Source organism: Mchenga conophoros, linkage group LG18 (assembly GCF_057382185.1).
Source record: "Mchenga conophoros isolate Kocher_MC1m ecotype Shallow Benthic linkage group LG18, M_conophoros_male_GT1.1, whole genome shotgun sequence".
Classification (NCBI taxonomy): Eukaryota; Metazoa; Chordata; class Actinopteri; order Cichliformes; family Cichlidae; genus Mchenga; species Mchenga conophoros.
The window spans coordinates 25,780,188-25,797,047 of NC_140543.1; positions in this window are offsets into that span (position 1 = coordinate 25,780,188).

Below are 16,860 nucleotides of genomic sequence, written 5' to 3' on the forward strand. Positions count from 1 at the left end.
GTACCGCTTGCCACGAGTTCCCAGAATCCTTTGCGGTTCTACCCGTGAATGACGTCACATTTTCAATCTCTATATAATATGCATGTTAAATTTTATATTTGGGGTAAAATATCAAGTCTTTTCAAGTAAACCGGTTCAAGTCCAATTCAAGTCCCAAGTCATTGGTGTAAAAGTCCAAGTCAAGTCACAAGTCTTAGAACATTATTTCAAGTCAAGTCTAAAGTCATAAAATTAATGACTCGAGTCTGACTCGAGTCCAAGTCATGTGACTCGAGTCCACACCTCTGACAACTGCTACGGTACAGTCGATTACATCAACTACTCAAGAATAAGTGCCGAATATCGAGACCAATGCAAACATAAGTCAGGTGATACATGGGGACAGGGCTGGACTGGTGATCTGGCATTTGCCTGGTGGGCCGATGCACTTTTAGGACCATTGATCAATTGAAGGGCCACTATGCGCTGGCCTTGTATGCACTGATAATAGCCCATTCGTTCATTTTCATTACTGGCGCTGGATTGGCCAATCAAATCTCTTAACGAGCTGGCCCCTCCCCTACCTTTACCGCACTCATGCACCTAATGGAACAGAGTAGAAGAGGTGGTTGATAAATATAGACAAACAACAGCAAAAAAGGTGGAGCTGAAAAGCAAAGAGATAAACTAAACTAAAAATAGATGCAGCAAAATGTTTCGAATGAACCTGCATTGATAGCTGTTGGGGCTGCAGCTGCTGCGCCGTCAACAGTACTACCAGAAACAACTAGAAACAGGCCCTGCAGTCACAGGAGGCTGCTGTTGTTACAGTTAGCTGCAAGGAAGAGATGGGGGTAGGATAATAGATGGAGTGATATCATAAGGAAGAGAGGGGATTTAGGTAAAACGAATGGCTACTTTGACCATGAGCCACTGCTAATAGCTAAAATGTAGCTTTTAATGCTGCAGTGAGACGGTCCAGTGTCCATGGGAACATAATTTTGGCACATATTTAACCTCATACATTTGGAGACGAATAAGGAGAAGTGCAATCCTGAGTCATCTTAAACACTACAGTATGTTTTACTCTAAAATTGATGATTTAGAAAGGCAGATGTAGCCACTATGATGCCACCTAACTGGTTTTGAACTTCACATTTTTGACCACCAACGTGATGCTTTTTAGAGCTCGAAGTTTTTAGTCGTGACTCATCAGCCAACGCTCTCCTGCATGGTTAGCGATATACGTCCATGAACTGCATGGGTGCAATGCACACACACACAAACACACATATCAGCTATTAGTGCTAAGACTGATAAGATATTAGAATTTTACCCCCCAAAACTGAAGCACAACCCAACGAGCTACAACATTAGTCGCACAGTGAAGCGATCTATTTTAATGGATGTGGTGGAGCACACCAGTCGATTCCCGCTGCCTGTGTTCTGTCGGTCAATGCAGCCACGCCCACTAAATCAATAATCCAGGTGGAGGAGTTAAAAAGAAGAATAAAAGAAAGAAAATCACCGCACTCATAGTTGTTATGAAGGGGAAGCTATCCATGGAGATCTACGCTGTAAAAATGCTTCTAATGGTTAAAAGTTGGACATTTTAACATGGGAGTCTATTGGGAGTGACTTTTTTAGGAGACAGCCTCAAGCTTTGGGTTTATTTTTCAGTTCTTGTCTCTTGGTCTGGATAAAAGCATCAGCCCACTGAATCAAATATGAAAAGCTTAATGTCCAACCAGATGATGTAGATACAAGTGGCAGATTCCAGCGTACAGTTACTTGCAGTGACCTCCAAGATCAGTGGCACCGGCTTGTTCTGTGATTAGTAGATTGACATCGTTCCCCCCACTGACCCTGTTGCAAAGACTACAAAGCTTTGTGTTGTTACTGAGAGGAATATTGCTGACTGAAAGCTGCTTCTGAGCCCTCACAGGTCCTTGAGCTCTCTGAAGTTCACTCTTGTTTTACCTTCAGTTTCTCTCACCTTTTTTGGCACACCGACAATGGATTTCTTTTTTTTTTTTCCAGGCAGTGTTTCCACGGGTACCCCAGTTGTTTTGCTGTCCACGGTTTCAGCTACCTGGGGAAAGATATAAATGGCTGCTGGGCAAAACAGAAGCGCTTTCCTCTTCCTGTTCAGGTAGCACAATAAAGCCTTCATTATCTCAGGAGACTTCAGTGCCCGTTAGAAAGACAAGTGAATAGTTAAAAGGAGGCTTATAGATGTTATTAATTTATAGCCACTACACCGTCGAGTGACATTTACTACATAAAGTTGAAGTTAAAATAGAAATCTTGCCTAGTTCCTAATCAGCATTTACCATTTATCAAGATGAATATAACAAGGTATTTTTAAAAAAATGTGACTACAGAGCTCCAAATGTTAACAATTTCTCAAAATCTTCACATATGAAAAGCATCTTTACCTCCTCCAACACATGTCTGTACGCACAGTCTGGCTTGTGTTGTCTCAGTTACTGTTTCTCCTTCTGATTGTTTATACCAAAACCAGCAGGAAAGTCTCCGCTTCTCCTGGCCTCCTAAAATCTGATTACAGAGTCTGTATTCCTGCCAATACTTTGATGACAAGAAGACAAGAAAACATGGTTTTTTAGACTCTTATGGGGGGGAAACAGACAGTGTCTGCTTTTGCAGCATTGTTGAGAGAAACTTGTAAGCTATCAACAGTTAGCATCAAGATGTCCTCCAGACTGGCCATCGCTGATATATTTCATTCAGTAAACTGAAAGAATAAACAGCAGGCGCTGCTACTGGACTGAATATCTGCCATAAATATTTCATTTTAAAGATGTGAATTAGTTTAATTGGGTTCACTGAGACAGATTTAACAGGTTTTCTGGGATATTACTAATTGGACTTTCCTTTAATAACAAAAAAATACATCATTAACTGTGAGCATGTCTTGCATTATGCTTTTTAACTTATTAGGACTGATTAGATTAGTTAGTTGACCTATACACGCACACATCTGTACGATGATTTTTAAAGAGATGGCTCTTTTAAGACTACGGCGTCTGTGCAAAAGTCTCGAGCCGCTCCTCATTCCTCTGTGTTTCGCTAAAAGAATGTGAAAGAGGTGCAATAAATCTGTGCAAACATATAATATATAAAGAAAAACAGAGTTTGCCATTCCAACAAACTTGAGAGTCAATATTTGGTATCATCACCTTTATACTTCAACACAGCCTGAACTCTCTCAGGCAGCTTTCTTGTCATTTCTTCCAGTAGTCTTCAGGAATACTCCTCCAGGCTTCTTCAAGGACATTTAAAGCTCTTCTTTAGACGTTGGCTGCTTTTTGTTCTGTTCTCTGTGAAGATGATCTCACACTGCTTCAGTAATGTTGAGGTTTGGGTTTTGGGGAGGCCAATCTATGACTAGGTCTTGATGCATGTTCAATCATCCAGGTAAGTAAGTCCCAAAAGGTTGATTCTGTTCATCTGGACCAGATGTATTACATGGTCGATCAAAATTTTGATGGTACTTTTTTATGCATTGAATCATACCTGTTATTAACCCCTGTCTCTCTTCCACAGCAAGTCTTCTATCCTGTCTTCCTTCTCTCACCCCAACCGGTCGCAGCAGGTGGCCCCGCCCCTCCCTGAGCCTGGTTCTGCCGGAGGTTTCTTCCTGTTAAAAGAGAGTTTTTCCTTCCCACTGTCGCCGAAGTGCTTGCTCATAGGGGGTCATATGATTGTTGGGTTTTTCTCTGTATGTATTATTGTAGGGTCTACCTTATAATATAAAGCGCCTTGAGGCAACTGTTGTTGTGATTTGGTGCTATATAAATAAAATTGAATTGAATTGAATTTTATGTTCACAATTCCATGAGTTTCTCCAGCAGCACTGGCTGAAATGCAGATCCAAACCAGAAGCTTCTCAGTGTTTTACAGATTGCTGTAGACCAAGGATGGGGGAACTCCAGGCCTCAAGGGCCGGTGTCCTGCAGGTTTTAGATGTGTCCTTGATCGAACATAGATCATTTAAATGACTAAATTATGTCCTCAACAGGTCTTGAAGTTCTCCAGAGGTCTGGTAATGAACTAATCATTTCATTCAGGTGTGCTGACCCAGGATGGTATCTAAAGCCTGCAGGACACCAGCCCTTGAGGCCTGGAGTTCCCCACCCCTGCTTTAGACACTCGCTGTTGTACTGTTTCTTGACCTCCATCATACATGTTGACAATGCAGTCCACTATTTCTGTAATTTGGCATACCTCAGCGTTTTCTCTTTGCTTTCCTTCTTAAAGAACATCTTCTTGACAGCCACTATGACTTTCAGAGACTTTTTATGAGCTCTAGATGTTGTTTTAGGACACACTGCACACCACGCAGAGGTATAGGAGTTTTCATCTCTTTGAGAATCACCTTGTTGGTGCAAAAATGCCATTTTATGCCCGTCAAACTGTGCTGTCTTTGGCATTTCTCATAGATTCAACAAAACAAATGGGAACAAATGATGTCTTTTTACAACAGGCTGCTAAGAAAGCACCTAAAGATACCATTTAAAACGGGTTCTTTGCCAAGTGTGTACATAAAACTGGTTCAAACTTTTAGTTAGGTGCCTTTTTATGCTTGGATGAGTGATAGGTCAGAGTTAAATGGGTTAAAAAATATCGAAACATTCCTCTTAACATGGTCAGGCAGAAGGAGTGCACTGAAAATGAGTGAAAAAGCAGCCAATGTCCAAATAATAACATTGAAAGACCTTCAGGCATCCTGGAGAACTACTGCTCAAGACAAGAAAGTCTGGCTCCTTGGCAGGAAAATATGGAGAAATGAATGGTGGCTCAAAACGTCTTGAACAGGTCGTATTGTTGGTATTTTCTTCCTGGTCCAAAGTGTATGCTGTAATAATATATTTGCTTGTTGGTTTGTGCCTCTAAAGGGACACATAAGGCTATGTAGTGCATGATCACAACAAACAGAAGACTGAAAAATACCAAGCAGCTGTGGCACAAATGCAAAGATCATCATGATTAGTCTGCGTGAACATGACGACATCTGCCAGCCTAAAACGTATAGCCCACTGTCAAGTGAAAACAAACATGCACTACATGCTAGAGCGAAGCAGGAGCTGATTTAAATAATTTCCAGGGATTTGTGTAAAAACATGAATCCTGCCCCTGTGGATTCCCAAGAAGAAGAAGGACAAATTTATTGTATTTTACTCTTTCCACTTTGCCTTCTGGCTGTATAGTTTATTTTTTAAGGGTGGGAAATTTACATATTCATTAGCATAGTGAAAAGCTTGTTTTAGTGAAGTCTGCTTTTGAGTTTGTTGTGCTCGTTCATTTAGCCCGAGTCAGTCTGGCTGAGATTCGGGAATCGCATTTACAGTCGGACACTCCTTCACAGAGGAAAAAAAATTGTGCAAATGATGCAGCAAAACAATCTCTGCGCGTGTTATGAAATGCTCAATGCAATACCACGCTTTATTGCAATATAAAGGGCTAAACATTTGGGATTAAATCATCCACTAGAGTGGTAGTGAAAAATGAAGGCTTTCTTTCTTTCTTTCTTTCTTTCTTTCTTTCTTTCTTTCTTTCTTTAGCGCTTCGTCAAGACTTGCAGGACAAGGTGTTGTTTAGCAAAGAACAAATCCTGAAGTCCCTCTTCTTCATGCTTTTCTCTCGACTTTTCATTATCCTTACAAATCTCCCAGTGTGCTAACAAGCCGCTACGCTCAGTGAGTGAACAGACGGAGCTCAGGGGGGGAGAAGAGGATCAGAGAGACTTGGAGCTCTTGGGTTGGTGTGTGCTTAGAGATTCACATCTTTTTTTTTTCCTTTTTCTCCCCCCACACATACAGCTGGGGCTCAATTAGTGTCCATTTTTGCTAATTAAGTACACTCCGTCTGAATCAGTGGTGCAAAAACGTTGTTTGTCAAATCATAGGCTGTATCCGGCTTGCTGCCCCTGAGGCAGGCTGGAGGCCCTTATACTGTACATTGCTCTTTCTCTTCTTCTTGTTTTTTCTTTTTTATCTGTCTTCATGTGTTCAGAGAAGAAGAGAAGAAATGAAGAATTCCCCGCGGTTTTCCAGAGCTGGTACATACACATATATATGTACCGGCCTTGTTGACACAAACTCAAACTTAGTAAGTTTAAAAGGAAAAAAAATTAGGTGAAAGGAAAAAGCGTTGATGTTTAATTTGTCTCTTTACCTGATCCCGTTTAAACTAGAAGCCGAACATCCGTTTCCGCGTGACGTTCGTTACCGTGGCAGCGTGCTAAAGCCCAGCTAAAGGCATGGCAGCGGAGTTATGTGCATATTTTCCTAACAATGAGAGGCAGAGTAAGCTCGGCACAGCAGATAAATCCTAAAGGACTTGAAGAAGAGACCCACAGTCACAGGCATTTACAGTGTGAAAATACCCTCACTAGTGTCTGAAGTTAACACTTTGTAGTATGATATGTGTTAAATTGCTCTCACAGAGAGAACTGGGTCCAAGACTGTCAATCTCTACACACCATCTGCGTATGGTATTAATTTCCCAGACAAGACGACGGTCCTTCCGCGGAAGGGTCAGACTCCTCCAAAATGATCTGTCAACCCCTTCATCCCCTGTCGCACTCTTATCAATGCTGCACACTTTCCCTCTCCACTGTTGCCATGGCTACGGTTTTGGCAGGGATGAGTGGTATCAAAAGCGCGCCGGAGTTTAGTGAAGACTCCTCTCCGCACTTACCTCTGTTATGCAGCTCTAATCCCATCCTTTTGATCTCCTTTTGATGGAGACATTAAACCTGGAGGAATTCAGGATATACCTAACAAAACCTCGCGCTACCGTTGTGACCGGACGAGAAGTCAATTCTCTGCGGACAGATGCTCCGGTCCGGCTAGGCTGCTCTCTTCAAGCTAACAGATACCAACCACCTCATTATCTGCAGTCCACAGATAGGGAACCTCTAGCAGTTAGAAGCCCGGCTTTCTTCTGCTCCGCTCTTTGAAGCTAGAGCAAAAAAAAAAAAAAGGAAAAAAACCCAAAACAATGAACTCCACAATTTCAGCCTGACGAACCCCGTGCAAAGAAAGCTCTCTTTTGTGCCAAATAATTTATTTAAAATACTTTGCAGGCTATGAAAAGGAAAAAAAAAAAAATCCAGATGGAAAAAGGGCTAAAGAGTTTGAAGCCACGCTAGCAGCTTGACGAGGCTGTGGGGCTCTTTGAGTTAAAGGCTTGCTTGCTAATTGCTGCGCACTAACACTAAAGTTTAGCTGAGATTGACTGGAAAGTCATTTTTGCAGGTACTTTATCATCAGCCAGAGTATGATAACATTTAAAGCTTGTCTGTATATTCACTGACTGAACAATGAATATCTATTAGCTACACAATACTAAGAGTCTGCAGCATAAAGGAACAATTACATGGACGCAGTCACAAAGACCTGCAAAAGTCCAAGCAAAGGATTTTGTCAGGGTCCGGGCAGGCTGTGGGTTTTTTCTGGTTTCTATGCTGAGATGGATCCAACTCCACTCGTCCACCCAGCCAGCCACCTCACTCTGGTAAACACCTCTCTCTGGATTATAACCTGCCTGCTCATTCCAAGGTACCACCGGATAACAGCCTGCCCTCTGACCACCCCTCTCTCAAGTACCTTTCCCTGGACTGCAAGTAAGACATCCACTCAACCCACACCTATCCATATGGCCCCTGTCCATCCACCCTCTCTAACCATGTCTCTCCCATCTCCACAGACCCTCCCCGACCACCAGCCTAGATTTTAGTTCCTGCTCCGTTCCCTCTACCTTGATTTCTAAAGTTTCTGCTTTTGTAAATAAAACCTCCAACCTTGCTCACCGCTGTCATTGTCTGCTTCTCGGGTCAGTTGGCGACATCCATGCACGAGAAAGAAGAGCCGCTTTGTTTCTTGTATTTGGCCCAAACAAACAAACAACAACAACAAAAAAAAAGCTGAAGTGAGGAAAGTGAGAAAGTGGTGTGTTCGCCCACTCCTGGTTCCCTCCTGATGATGTGACCTCGCGGAGGAGTCTGCACGGCCGCAAAAAACTGGAAGGCAAGCAACTGTCCACGCAGATCTTTGCACTCGCCATCTGATGATGAACTGCTTATATGTGTGGCTGCAGCTCAGGAGGCAGAGCGGGAAGGTTGGTAGTTCGATCCCGGGCTGCTCCAGTCTGCATGCCAAATATCCTTGGGCAAGATACTGACCCCAAGTTGAACTCTGGTGCATCCATCGGAGGGTGAAGATGGTTAAAAAGTGCTTGTACATCTGGGTGAATGAGGGAAGCTGTACTGTAGTAGTCGAGTAGAAAAGCGCTATAAGACTCAGTCCGTTTACTATTTAATGCTATTATTAGCATCCATGCTAACATGTGCAAAATGATTGTGTTTACATGTTGGACTCAGAGCAGGGTGGGAAATTAATTTTACCAAGGAGGCCACGTGAGAAACTAGAACTGGTTTGAACTAGAACTGCACCAATAAGCTGAACTCAACTTTCTTCAATATTAATTTAATCTCTTTATAAACTGCTACCGGTAACAGAAGACAGCACAGCCAGGCACTAATTGTGCCCCGTTTGGAAAATTAATGACCCATCCTTGATTTAGATGATGTGTTAATGTGCTAGTTAACTCTACAACAGAGAGCTGAGAGATAACTTCATCATGTACTTGTTCAAACACTGTTGCCTCATATTAAATAGATTAAATAGATTTTCTGCACGGAGCACATTCTCCCCGAGCCTGAGTCTCAAGCCAGTGACGTCTGCTTTCAGACAGTGGTGATTATGCCCATATTTTATATACAGTGTATGTTCTCATGACAATGGTGGCAGAAATGGCACGGCAAAGAAGCAGCAAACTTTGGGTTCAGTGTCATTCTCCTCCATTTCAGTATGTGAAAGAGGCCGGGGATTGAACCAGCAATTAATGATAGCTCACCTTTAGGGTATTTTCACACCAATAGTCCATTTCCTCTGGTCCAAGCATCTGCACAAATGAACTGCACCAAGGGGGAAAACAAACCAGAGTTTGACTTAAACAGATTAAATGGGACTGGTGTGAAAACACCCTTAGAGGAACATGAATATCTGCATCAAACAGAGCTGAAACTCATCCATTTCTCCACTATAAGATCATTTGTTTCTCCCCCCAAAAAACATAGATGGACAGTTAAAGCTATTAGCAAAGGAAGCCTATTTCATAAGCACAAAAACACAAAAACTGCACAATAGCAGCATGTGAACATGAGTTATTTTGAGATGAGACCAAATCCCACCTAGACTGATCTGTAGGCAGAAAGTTTCTGTGAAGCGCGAGCTCCAACCAGCCTGCACTAAGGGTATAGTGGTGGAAGAAGGTGGGAACAACAAAGTCTGGTGCTGTTTTTCTTACAGCGGTTTAGGTGAACTTGTATTTATAGATGGAAGCATAAACTCTGAAGTGTTTAAGGATAGCAGCCACACGCTGAAAGAATATTTTCCCTTCCGAGAGAAATTCGAGCCTTAGCTATGGGATTTAGGCCAGAAACGAGATCTGAACCACAAGGAGCATCTATGTGCCGCCATGGATGGAGAAAAATCTGTGTTTGCGGATGCTGCAGTGCGGGTGAGCTGAGGCTTTGTTGACTGAAACGGCTTGATCCCCTGTCCACATGTTTAGTGTTTATATATTTCAGCCCGAACCAAAGTGGTTGACCGAAGGCAGGCATTGCATATTTCTTAAAACTGCACCGCTTGCAATGCTAACGAGGAGTGGAAATTAACACGCAACACCCATGACGAGGGGTGGGCGGATCGATCCAAGTATGGATAGTATCGATGCATCGTTGGTATTGGTATCGGCTTCAATATGCTGTTCCTGTTCATCAGAAGGGAGACACGTCTGCACAAACTCCTCTGCTCTTATGCAGGAACTAGAGGAGGGCTGATCGATACCGACACTGGTACTAATATCGGATAGCTCAGTAGGTAGAGTGGTTGCCCCATGATCGGAAGGTCGGGGGTTCGATTCCCCTTAACAGCTACCCTGAGGTACCCCTGAGCAAGGTACTGTCCCTACACACTGCTCCCCGGGCGCCCAATGGCTGCCCACTGCTTCACTAAGTGAATGGGTTAAATGCAGAGAGCAATTTCCCCACGGGGCTCAATAAAGTACAATAAAGTACACACTTTCTTTCTTCTTCTTGTTACTAGGGCGATATGATCGATACTTTGTTTCTATCCTCCAAGCTTCAGCATACAGCCCACTGAACCCTTTAAAATAAATTATTTTTTGGAAATGAAACGATATACCTCAAGCATGCATAATGAAAAACGTCTGAACCCTTTTGTGTTGACTGTCACCTCTATTTTAATTTATAGCCTACAGCACTTTCAAACCACAGAAGTTGACCCAAAATTCTTTACAGACAGGCACATTTTTGCCCTCCAGGTCTCTAATAACACCCATGTTTCAAAATACATGAAAAGCTTGGTATCAGATCAATTCACCGCTGACTAAAACTGAGCGAGCGCGGTCCAGCGTCGACATAAACCCTCCAGGTCTCTACATCTGTCCCCAGGAGTGACGAGAAGATGTGTATGTCTACATCCCACAAATATTTCCTCACGCTCGCTCCTTTCCTTCATCCCGCACCCCTTAGCCCTTTGTGAGAAACATCAATATCTCTGACAGATGGTAGAAGCACAGCAAGAGTGAGGGAGGGAAAAAAAATAACATCTTCATACAGTCTGACTATTTGTGCCGTGCGCGCATCCTCATCCTGTTTAATTTAAAGCCAAAGAATTTCCATTTCTGTTTGTATAAATGCTAAATGAAGGCCTGCTTCCTCGGTATCCCCCGCTGACTGATGTGAACCGTGGCGGCACATGAGAGTCAGCTCCATCTTAACAAATTCACTTTCCCCCTGTCACGTTAGCTCTAACGACTGACAATTAATGCCGAGGGAAGAGCATGATGCAAGGCGACACGCGTGCGCGGCAGATCGTTAGATTTTGAACGCGTCATCATGCGCTGACATGTTTTGTGTGGCTACTTGTCAGCGGCTGGTATAAAAAGTTGACTCTGACTTGTTGTTGTGAATATGCTGGAGTTTATATGGGCTGCATGATGAATAGCTGGTGTCAGGTGTTACCATGGGGATGATTACTTGAAAGCAGCCAAGGCAGTATAAGCATTTGGGATTTCTAGCCAACCCATCAACTGCTTGGCAGGCCATTTATTTCGAATATACAGGTAGTTTCGGGCGATAAGAATCAGCCTGTGTGTGTGTGTGTGTGTTTGTGTCTCTTTGTGATATAGGCAAAAAAAGAAGAAGAAAGAAATGGCACTGAATTTCAAACAGCCTCTTGCCATTTAATTACAAACCCGCAGTGACACCCATCACTGTCAGCATCGGCACCGCTGACCCCGGTAACGGGACGAGACAGTGTGACGCACTGGCTCGTCGCCGCTCTCTGCGCGGATTGCGAGGAAGTGTTTTTGCTCCTTGTCTCTCCTCATCTTTGCAGCGAACTGTAAAGTCGTCCACATGTAGGGGGAAGAGTCCCCGGAGCCAGTCGGCCTCTCGGCCTTCTCACTCTCGGCCTTGTTGCTAACACGCCCCACAGGCCAAAACAAAAGCAGCTCTGAAAACAAGCTCTCAAAACTTTGACTGGCAGCCTGGTGATGCGATCCGCCCTGATGCTCCGCGCAGACACTTTGCAGATTCACTGAGATAGGAGTTAAGCTCGGGAACCACCAATCCCTTTTGGTCTTCTTTTCTTTTCTTTGCCAATTTGGGACATCTGCTCTGAGACCACAGCACTGCACACCCCCTCTACGTTTACTCAAAAGCCTAAAGTCGGTCTCTTCCTGCTCTCTCTATCCATAGCCCCTCTCCTCCCCTGGTGGGGGATTTGTGATTCAAACTGGGTTAAGGGACCTAAACCCCTCTATCTCATCGGCAAACATACAAATGCATAATCTGCTCTTTCTTTCCATCCATTCACATGCATGCTAATGATCTCTGCTGGCCTCTCTTTTCACACAGAGCTCACTGCTTCAGGGCTTTGAAACACACACGCCCTGGCAGTCAGATGTGGTCTTTCACATGCTGCATCGGGCTTGGTTTTGTTTGTGTTTTTGTTTTCTTTATGCTGGACAATGGAGATTTGTTACAGTGTTCCCTGTGATGTTTCATCTCATGGCAACGTGACAGCGCAGTCACGGCCTCTCAGTCAAACACACAACTGAGCTGTTAAATGTTAGATCCTTATCCATCACAGATAGCAGCTAACAATTTAGGAAATACAGTTATTTGTTTTTGTGCTTAGATGGAGAAGCTTGTCATCCATGTAGGCCTGCATAAAAACCAAGCAGCAACGCCTGGAGCTAAAAAATTAAGTCCCAGAGTTTTGCTGCACTTCCTCTAGAAGTGAGTCCCATTTACAAGTTAGCAGCATTAAAAAACATGTTTACAGCCCAGTCCAAAAAATGGAGGGTTAAAATTGTCAACATGCCGTGTTCCTTTTGAAGTGGGAAGTCGGAAATCTTGAGTTCCAAGTCAGATTTTCTTTTAGCTAGAAGGCTCTCTCAAGCTGGGAAGCCGCACGACTTTGCTGTTCAGTTCAATTCATTTCGTATAGCGCCAATTCACAACAGTCACTTTATATTGTAAGGTAAAGACCCAACAATTATACAGAGAAAACCCAGATACTACTCCTTATCAGAAAGCACTTGGCAACAGTGGGAAGGAAAAACTCCCTTTAAACAGGAAGAAACCAATCCAAGAGAGCTGCAATAATACTGGGCAGGGAGTGTTGTTAAGTGAACACAACAGTTATTGTGTTGCATTATGAGTGGATGAGTCACTTTAGCCTGCTAGCTTGTGGACTCTAAAACCAAGTGGGTTATATTACAGTGGCATTGTATTGTCAATGTCTTATATAAAGTATATCAAAAAGTCATAAAACATCTACTGATTATATTTTTATTCATGTAATGTAACAGGAACCTTTACTTTTACAGTTAAACGCAGTTAAAGTTGTGTTATTTTTAGGTTTTAGAACCTATATGTCACCTGTAATTTAACATTTATTTTGAAAGTCTTTAAAAAATGATAAAGCATGGTTCTGTCTTTTACTTTCCAATTTCTAGTATGCCCGGCAGCTTCAACATCCTTTGCCCAGTATGTCCACTATCCCTCCTCTGCACATGCACACATAATGGTAACCTTCCGGGCTTACGAAGAAATAAGTAACATAATAGGAGCCTTATTTGTTTATCTTGCCAGATGGAAAAGATACTTGACTTCAACATGTAGCTGCACTTAAAACAGCATGCACTCGTTTTTTACTGTGCATGCAGAATATTGTGTGGCAATTGAAGTATCTAGTTTTCCTGCCAAGCTAGGGTGAATAAAGCGTCACACGTAACAGACACAATCAACTTTCTGCTAGAGAGTGAATAAGCGTGAGTCTGAAAATGTTTAATACGGCGCAGCTTTAAACTGCAGCGATTTATCCCCAATCCCTCCTCATCCTTTACATTTCCTCCGCTCCTAAGTCTTCCCTCACTCCCTTCCTCCTCCTGACCTCGTTCGCCAGCTCTGATTCCCTTCAAACTGTGGCGGCTGTGGCCCAGAGATCAGCAGCCCTGGCAGCAACAGTAGTGGAACGGGGGTGGTGATTGTGGAGGTGGCGAGAGAATGGGAGGGGGGGTTAGCAGCTAGCAGGCACTTTTCTAATGCACATGCATCCCGTCCTTCAAACCCAACAGGGTACTGACACCCGTTAATCAATGGCTGGGGCTTCAGAGGCCATTTAATGGCTCACACTGCAGAGATAGAGCCAGAGACTGGCAGAGGTGGGGAAGCCTTTCTGTGCACAAAATGCACTGTCATGCTAATCACCCGTCCCTGCAACACTGAGGGCTTTTATAGGGAAAGTGCTGGGAGGTAAAGGCGAAATTGGAAAGCATTATTTACTATCCCAGATGTGCATGTGTGTGTACGTGTGAGAGTTTCTGTGTAGCTCTTTTTTAATTAAATGTGAACAAATCATTTGAGGGGAAAATTGAATATTTCTGTAATGAGATATTCTGCAGCTCCCCATATATTTTTCATTAGGTGCGAGGCTGCAGCTCAGATTACAGTTGCATTTAGTGCCAGCTGCTTTGCAGAAATGTTCAGATATAATGGGCTACTTGAAGACCAGGGTGAGGGATTATCTTTAACAAGATTACAATAATCTGGTTACAAGAAATGTTAAACGTAATCCATTAATTTGGATTAAAAGAAGACGAATGTCACATAACTTTATAGCTTTATAATGAGTTTCAGATTTCAGTGTTAAATTGTGGGCAGATTGGGAAATTCTGTTCATTTTCTAAAGGTTCTTAAAGATGAATTAGTGTCTATCAGTACGGAAAATTTCATGCCTAGTAATACTGTTGAAATACGGAATGTGTTGCCGAGGCATTTTTTCATTTTAATAATAAAATATAACTGCAGCTATCAAACAGACCTTTAAGGATTTTTCTTATTTTCTGTCATACACAGTCAAGTGAAAAAGAAAGTCCTTCACAAGACTCTATGAAGTGAAAAACTAACTACACCCGACTGCTTTCATAGGAATTAAGATGGTAAGTAGCAGCCAGGTGCTGCTACTGTGAACACCTCAATAAAAGCAAAAGTTGTGTGGTCTGGAGCATTCAGGTTTGTAAGGTCACAATCTTTGCCGGAGCAGACATCCCAGCAAATTCCCAGCAAAACCCAGAGTAACATCTCAGACTTTCCAGGCCTCAGTTAGCATGTTGAATGTTAAAGTTCATGACAGTACAATTAGAAAAACGCTGAATGTGTACAGCTTGTTTGAAAAGGCTGCCAGGAAAAAACATCTTGTCTCTAAAAGAACATGGCAGCACAGCTTAGGTTTGCAAAGTCACATCTGAAAACCCCCCCACAAGACTTCTGAAAGAATATCTTTCAGACAGAGAAGACCAAAGTGGAGATATGTATAGCACCATAGCACCATTTGTATGTATAGCACCATATTTAGAGAAAGCCAAACACATCATATCAGCACAATGGTCTCATGCCAACTATCATGCACGGTGGGGGAGGAGTGATGGAGTTTGTCTTGCAGCCACAGGACATGGGCACCTTGCAGCAATTGCATGCACTCCTCTGTGCTGATGTTTTGCAGACACGTGGCTGCTAACCACTAGGGTTGCCAACCGTCCCTTAAAATACGGAATCGTCCCGTATTTAGAAACAAAAGCACACGTCCCGTATTGAGCTAATAAGGGACGCACTTTGTCCCGTAATACAGTGAGAATCAAAAGTAGTCTATAAATGTTTATGGAATTAACGCTTTGTTGGAAAGCATAATTCCCAGCCCCTCTCCTGCTTTGTGACCAATGAGCTGACAGCACACTTATGACAATTCGAGTATGACAATTCAGATTACCGCTCATCTCATTGGTCGATGAAAGGTCGCTTACGGAGAAAATACCGGAAGACAACAGATGACCACAACAAGAAGCATGGCCAACAGGGAAACAAACGCCGACACTGCGGTGCAAGTCTCGGACGACAGTACACCTAAAGCTGGGCAGACACTGTGCGATTTTCAGTCACGTTATTCAGCTCCTGCTCAAACTGCACGATTGACTCGCAGGGGTTAGAAGTTGGTAGGTCACGATGCAGGTCTCACACTATACGGCCCGATGCTCTGATGCGACCTGAGTGCTCACACTGTGCCTCCATAACATGAAGGTTATAACAGAAAATCTGTCACTCTCTCTCTCTGTCTTTCACTCACACAGACACACCACCACCATCAACTTTGCTAAATTGCTAATGAAAAACATGATCAGGCAGCTGTGAATGAGCAGCAGTGTAGATCCAACTATTTTCACGGTTGTTGTGGTCGTGATAATTTTGTGATGCCACATGGAAAAGGCTCGGATGAGCTTTCCAAAGTTCTACAAGTTGTGCCTCCATCGCTTGTGTCCAGATCACACGCTGCACAGCCGTGCTGCGTCGTCTTTTTCACCGACGTTTACAGGTTTGCGCGTGAGCAGTGTGAGCGGCTCACGAGCGATTGATGATCGGGAGCTGCTCGAGGTGTTAATCGCTTCTCGTTACCCCACGTATACTACACGATGCACGATGAAGGCCAAAATCTGGCCGATCGCCAAATCGGTCGCACGACTCAAAAATCGGCTCAAAATGGGCCACAAATCGCACAGTGTAAGCCCAGCATTAGAGCAGCAATGTTTGTTCGCTCAGAGAAAGAAAAAAAGGCTGCAAAAGTACTGGGAGGAATGGGAAAAGGGAAACACCTGGCTGGGAAAATACACCATAAGACCTTTAAAGCGCACTGCACTGTGTGCCGGCGCACTTTTTCCATAGGCATGCTTCTAGTGGTGGGCACATGAAGAACATGAGGGGCGTGAAAGCTCGGGGAACCCTTAACCAATTTTTTGTCCACCAGGCCACGGCAGAAGCAGATATGGTATGTAAACACTGGTTTGTTGTTTAAACCCTCTGGTTAAGGTTAATATGGGCATGTGCGGTGAATATCAGCGCTATGTGGCCAGAAGTGTGATAATATAATTTATTTTGTGTAATAAACAACTGCAAGGATAGATGATTACAACAAATAGATCACTAATACATAAAAGTAATACATAGATGAATAATGATGATGAGTTATGATGCGTAATCATGGGAACAAGTGGGTTTACAAACAGGAGCAGCTGATTAGCATTAGAAAAGCTGAAATAATACCTCAACTGAAGCCAATTGTACTAAATGCACTAAATGTGCACAGTTACAAGAATGATTTTGTTCTATTGTTTTCTATTAATTTATATAATTTTAAGTTAAGCAGG